We start from the raw sequence: 7,000 nt of genomic DNA on the forward strand, positions 1-7,000 counted from the left end.
ACTCAGTCATCATTCTCGCAAGGTTTTTCCCCCCCTTTAACCTTAAACAGCAGCAGCATCAGTTCAGACAAGGGCTGTGTGAGTGGGGACTTTTAGCTCTTTCCCCCCCTCCATCTGTGTAATTTCCCCAGTAAAAACTATCCTTCCAGGGCCATATTTCACCCTGGGGAGTCCCAGAAGCAGCAGCCGCAGCAGGCAAGAAAGTAGGGCCAACTTTGCACCCCTCTTTGCTGCAGATGGAATACATTGGCACAAGTATGGAAAGACAGAAATAAGGATGATAATGACATGAAGAGCCGACATTTTTCCTACAGTGGGATTATCACAGTACAGTATGTGGAGAGGCCCTGAGAATTCAGGATAGCCCACTAGTGCCTCAGACATGCCATATGGCCCATCCAGTGCACTGAAGCACTTTCCTGTCCCATTCAAGTAAAGATTCCAACTCAGGTGAGAAAATGACAACATCTAGCAGATTCTACCAGGGGGTGCTGTGATGCACCATAATAAATTATTCTCTTCCTAAAACAATGTAGCTATAATTGGGATTATTTCATTTAAAAGCTTTTTGTAACAATTTATGTGATAAGTAACAAATTAATGGTGGTGTAAGTTTAGAGGGACTGGATCAATAATTTGTTAGATACGTGAAATGTTACCTTAAATGGGAAGATGTGTTTTGGGGCAGGAAAATAATGTGAAGCGTAGGACCAAAAGGGCCATGAAATGTGTGTCTCATATTCACTTTCTGAAACAAACAATAATACTAGTTTCAGTTGCTTTCAGTTGCTTACTTTGTCTCAGTATCTTCCCTTGTTTCAAACTCCTTATTCATCCATGTATGTTTGTGGGGAAAAGGAGTTCCAAGTGTTTAATTCATTTATTCATTCATTCATTTATTAGAAAAAATAATGTAACAATAGAAATGCATAAGAAAAAGGAGCATTTGGCACTTTAGGAAAAAGTAAATATTGAATACATAATTTAACTAGGCACCAAATTAATGGTTAGGTTAGAATTCAAAAGGAACCTTGTGCTTGACAATGAGTATAATAGAAAAACAACAAAAATACTGGTGGCCAAAGCAAACTATCAAGTCTATTATAGGTTTATAATGCTATGATACAAAGTATCAAAATATCGGGAAAATATCCTTTGTGGCAATAGATGAACATCTATCATATTGCCAAGAAATACATCACGACAGTTCAAACAGAAGGCTAGTAGCCATTGGCAATATAATAGATGTTCATCTGGTTCTTGTAGGTTATCCGGGCTGTGTAACCGTGGTCTTGGAATTTTCTTTCCTGACGTTTCGCCAGCAACTGTGGCAGGCATCTTCAGAGTAGTAACACTGAAGGAATGTAACACTGAAAGATGTTCATCTATTGCCACAAAGGATATTTTCCCAATAGATTAAGCTTTGGCGAAATGGGAGTCATACTGGGTCCCCATCTCGGGAATTAACAAGATCTACCTTCACTCCGAGATCTTGAAAGCAAGCTCACAGGCTGAGAGATTGCGGGCTTCTTCACTATAAGGAGCACTGCATTTCTGGGGAGACGTGTTTTGCACCTGGATCAAGTTCTCTTAAAAGAGGAACTGCGAGTTATTGGTGTGGCAGACCTAGGATTCCTAGGCGGGTTTTCTTACTTTGGGACTTTATAGTATAAGGCCATTTACGCATGGCCGTTTATCCTGGTAAACTCCCTGGCTTATGGTGAATCTACTGAGGCTCCACGCACGGCCTGCGTGATTGACCCACCCGATACCGGAACTTCCCCTGGTCTGCAAAGTGCTGGATTGCAGCGATTTAAATTTAAAAACCACTGCAAACACGAGAGCTTCCCGGAGCATTTAGCATCCAGGTTGGCTCCCTTGCCGGAAGAAGCCTAGCAACCCCCCAACCCCGTGGCCCCCTCTCCCTCCCCCCCCAACTCTGGCTTCCTCTCACCTCCACCTGGCTGCGGCAACCTCCTCCACCACCACCACCCCGGCTTCCCCTCTGCTCTGCCCAGGTGAAGGAGAGCAGAGCTGCAGCGGTTCCAGCCATGCGCACCTTTTCCCTCGTGCCTGCAGGCTTTGGGGGAAAGTGTGCTATTTCCAAGGCACAAAATAATCCGCACACCAGGATAAACGGCCGTGCGTAAACGGCCTTCATGTTGTTTTTTGTATCATTTTTGTATCTACTTTATAATTGTTGGATGTATGATATTGTGTTTTGATACTTTGTATCATAGCACTATAAGCCTATAATAGACTTGATAGTTTGCTTCAGCCATCGGTGCTTTTTGTTGTTTTTCGATTATACCAAATTAATGGCAGCAGCTTGAATTTTTCGATATATTTACAACAGACACCCTGTGAGGTAGGTGGGGATGAGAGAGCTGTGACTAGCCCAAGGTCACCCAGGTGGCTTCACGTGTAGGCATGGGGAAACAAACCCAGTTCACCAGATTAGCCTCCGCCGCTCATGTGGCAGGGTAGTGGGGAATCCAGTTCTCCCGATCAGAGTCCACCGCTCTTAACCACCACACCATGCTGGCTCTCAAGTTTTTTTTAAGGTATACAAAATGACCTATATAAATAAAATAAAAATAAATTAACAGATGGTGTGTGTGATTTTTAGAAATGGACAAAAGAACAGAATGGATCTGTTGATTTCAGAATTTTTATTACACATAATTTAAAGTTAAATCAGTTTTATCCTTGGAAGCAAAACCCCTTTTGCTCTGACTCACTTTTTCAGGCGTCCATGAAAAGATCGGGCTTTAAATAATGCTAAGGTCCCAGATATTCTTGTGTAAGAGCCCATTTGTTTCAGCAAAGGAAAACAACAGCAACCCCCCACACACACACACACACGCTTCACATAGGATATAACTGTATCAATTACCGACTCCTTAATTTTCATGGTTTTTTCTCTCTCCTTCCCACAGACAGAAGTTGTGTATGCAGGATTTTAGTATTTCCTCTCCGGCTCCAGCTTCAATTTGAAAGACTCTAAAAGTTGACTGGACTCCAGCAGTGTGTCGTTATGCCTGGCCTCTGCTGTGCAGGAGAGTTGAAGTTGGCTGGCCAAGGGACGGGCATGCAGTAAATCTTCAAGAGTGTTTCCTTTCTTTGCAAAATCCATGCAGTGCCTTTTATTAGGGTCCTCCAAACAGAGAGCAAACTTTTGAGCTGCTCAGAACTCATCACCAGGAGTTTTCCAAGTGTAAATCTCAGTGTAAAGGAGGAAGAGGAGGAGGTGATGTAGAGAGGTGCCAGCCCCCCCCCCCCGCACAAAGCCCCACCATAGAACAGGGTGCCAACTACAGCCACAGCCAATCATACCCCTTCCCGACAGTGGCTCAACCTCCTCCCACACCCAATCACACCCCTCCCCCCCAGCCAGGCCACACCATGCTGCAGGGGAGGGTGCGCAGGGGGCTCTGCCTCGAAGGTCTCTGGCGTGCACACTTAGAGCACGCAGCCTTGCTCTTCAGTGGTGGGAAATGCACCGATGTGACACTTGGCACCCCAGGGGGTGAGCAAACATACTTGTTGTGTGGCTAACATGTCATATCAGAACCAGTACTGGCACCTCATCCCTAGAGGCACACACTAAAGGGAGGGAGCTGGGGGGGGCGGTCCGGTAGCCTTCACCTAGGAGTGTGCGCCCGTCTCAAGCACAGCCTTGACGATGCTGGCTCCCACAGCGATGGCTAGCAGCGTGTATTCATGGAGGTACCTGGAATGTGCTCGTTTCATGCCATGGGGACGTAGTAGTGCCCTTGGTGCCGGGAGGGAGGCTGGCAGGGATGCTGGCAACCCTGCACTGGGCTTTTAGCGCAACCCTTTGGCAGGGTGCTCCTCCCCCCCCCCCAGGAGGGGGACTGGGGCACAACTGGAGGGGAAGAGGTGGCCTCTCCACTATGGTGCTGGCAGCCTTCCACCCGTGGCAGCTCTTGCCTGGCAGTTCACATTGGAAAAAGCCCCTACCAGCAGAAATGCCATTTTTATTGTCTGCTATTTTGGATTTGGGCTGAGGTAACCATGCTTTTCGTTTGATTGGATTGCTAGCTTCTTTTGGCCTGGACTGAATGGTGGGCAGAAGACTGGACTCTCAATCACTGCTGACCGTAAAGCTCACGGGCAGGTGGGCCGTCTTTTACTTCTATATCCCAGTAGACAAAACTCAGCGGCAAAAGTTCTTGCTTTGGTACAAACTGCAAGCCACCCTATTTGCGCTGACCTCTTATCACTGAGTCCCAATAAGGTGGTGTTTGTGAAAAGGAAGGGATGCTTATGGTTGGACACAGAAGCAGGCATCAAATATATCTAAAGCCAGGAAAAGTAATGTTAGTGTCCAATGAAATGCAAATTGTTAGCATAGTGAACTATGTAGACAGGAAGAAGGAATGGAACAGGTGGTCCCTCCTCTCCCATTTCTCCCCAGTTTCCTTCTCCGTTGCAGGTGTCAGTGCACCAGTTGCATGTGCGTCCAGCCACACAGAGAACTGACTGTGCCCCCCATAACCAGCTACAGTACCTGAACTGGTCTGTGTAAACTGGCCTTCCACAGTAGTGGCTCGGGGTGGTGTCAGCTGCCCTTCAGGGCACATCAAGAGGTTGTGAGGTTTGAAACAGTTCTGTGCAACAACACACACAGAGACACACACACCCTTGGATTGTCCTGTGCCATCTACATCCTGGCAGTTAAATGCCTCTTTTCTTGACTTGGCTTGTGTGTGTGTGTGTCCCAACAACCTATGACTTGTTAATTATCCCTTCTAAGTCCTTTTGCTGCATCTTCAGCTGAAGCACATAAACTAGTGCAAAACAGATTGACAAAGACCTGGCAGAACAAAAGTAAAATAGCTCATGTCCAGCTTTGCCCTCAGTATCTATGTAGAGATAACCAGCTAAGGAACATTAGAAGTTACTCACTAGCTCTCACGAAGGAAGTTCTGAGGGCTCCCAGTTACCCCTCACTTTATCTTGTGTTACGTCTACATAGATACCAAGGTGTTGGTGGTGCAAATAACCACACTTTTTCATGAGCTCACAGTTCTGGGCTGGGGCAGCCCACTTGGTTTCTTTATATTTGAGAAGCTGAATGTACAAATGGAGTCCTTTAGCAAATGTGGAGTCTGTAAGTAATGGGATATGAAAGCTCCCTTTGTGCCGTCACCTGCAATGGCCCATCAGCATCTGAACATTGTTACCTGATGATGGAATCAAAAACTGACAAGGAACGTGTGAAGCAGTCGTCAGTGTGTGGAGTACCACACCATGTGCAGACAGGGAGCTTTCTGAAGTCCAAGGGCCTGTGAAAAGCTCACTTAAGAACAGACAGTGTAGAAGAGGTAGATCCAACCCAAGGCTACACAAGTAAACAACAATGAAGAGTCTCTGCTCGCAATCTGCAGTCTTCAAAGGTTGGCAAAACACGCTGTGCTGTGATATAGAAAATACAAACAGATTCCCTCCAATCCGGTCAGATTTCCTTCTGGAAACCTGGGCTGAAATTCTTGGAGACTGGCTGATCGATGACCGACCATACTGCCAGGCTTCTAAAAGATCATATGAGCCTTTGGAGCCTAATTTTATTTCCCTTTAGTAAATTGGAAACATCCTGCCAGCCCCCTCCATCAATGGTTCTTTAGGAAGGATAGCACACAGTCAGCTTGCCACACACACCCCATGTGAAGACAGAGAGGAGGCCCTTCCTGGATGCAATGGATGGCAAGTGAAGGCTCTGGGGCTCATGCTGCTAGTTTAGAAGGATTATGGATTTGCTGGCCCAAGACACGTGATAAGAATTAACAGCAAATTGAGGTGGAGAGAAAAAGCCTGGCTTGCAATTCCAAGGACTCTTTCCTGGGAGTAAGACCCACTGAGTAAAATGGCATTTACTTCTGAGTATCTGCTTAGGATTGCTCCCTCTGTCTCCCTACCTGACAGGTACAAATCCAAATCCATTATGCTTATATAAATCAAGCATGAAAATAACTAATTTGTACTGAAATAATAAAGATCCAAATTTAAATATAATATAAAGCCATTATTGCTTTCCACTTGAATGAGCTTTGATAATATAACCTTATAAAGAGAGATTATTGTATTGTAATACTCAATTATATTCACCACCACTACACAGGATGTGTGTTTTTCATAGTCTGCTTACTCCAAGTGAGTTTCTCCATACTTTTTTACTTCAATTTGAAGTGAAAATACAATATAGAATCCAAATGCCTTTGCATTACACGGGTTAATATTTCTAAATTCCAAAATGTGACATCACAAACAATTCTGGAATAGTTCTACTAGTATGTCCTGTCTATTTGTTATATATATATTATATACACACACTGTTTAATTACTTGGGTTAAATGGCACTTAAAATATTCTGCAAAAAGTTTTTTCCCCCATTGGTGTTCTCACCCTTTTGTATGTGAAAAAGTCAGCTCTTGATGCATAAGAAGTGAGGAATAGAAACCAACAGCCGTGGGGTTGATTTTGGTACATCTTGGCTGCTGCTTCTGCATGTGTACAGATTTCGGCACTTCTGCCATACCTGGTCCATAGAGATTAACACAATAAAAACATACTGAAGGATTTGTTTAGTGACCAATAGCGGTCCCCGTTGGAACCAGGCTCCTGCATACAGGCCAGCTCCCATTAGTATAAATTAGATGTGCATCTGAGTACAAAAGTAATTTATCCACCCTGCATTGCTTCCAATGGGGTAAACATTCCCATTCATACACAAAGCATGCATTAAATTGTGCATACCATGAAAAGTAATAGGCAACTTGTGCATTAAGATGTAGATTGAGATGCTAGTCTAATTTATGCTGTAGTTCCTCAAACACACGGAAACCTGTTTCCACTAGTGGATCACTTGCTCTGCGTTAGGGCGAAAGCAGAGAAACTCCCATCAGATCTTTGGCATCAATGACATTTCAGCCCACTATAAGCTGAGGGTAACATTTCCTATGGATGCAAAGGGGGA

Source organism: Euleptes europaea, chromosome 16 (genome assembly GCF_029931775.1).
Source record: "Euleptes europaea isolate rEulEur1 chromosome 16, rEulEur1.hap1, whole genome shotgun sequence".
Taxonomy (NCBI): Eukaryota; Metazoa; Chordata; class Lepidosauria; order Squamata; family Sphaerodactylidae; genus Euleptes; species Euleptes europaea.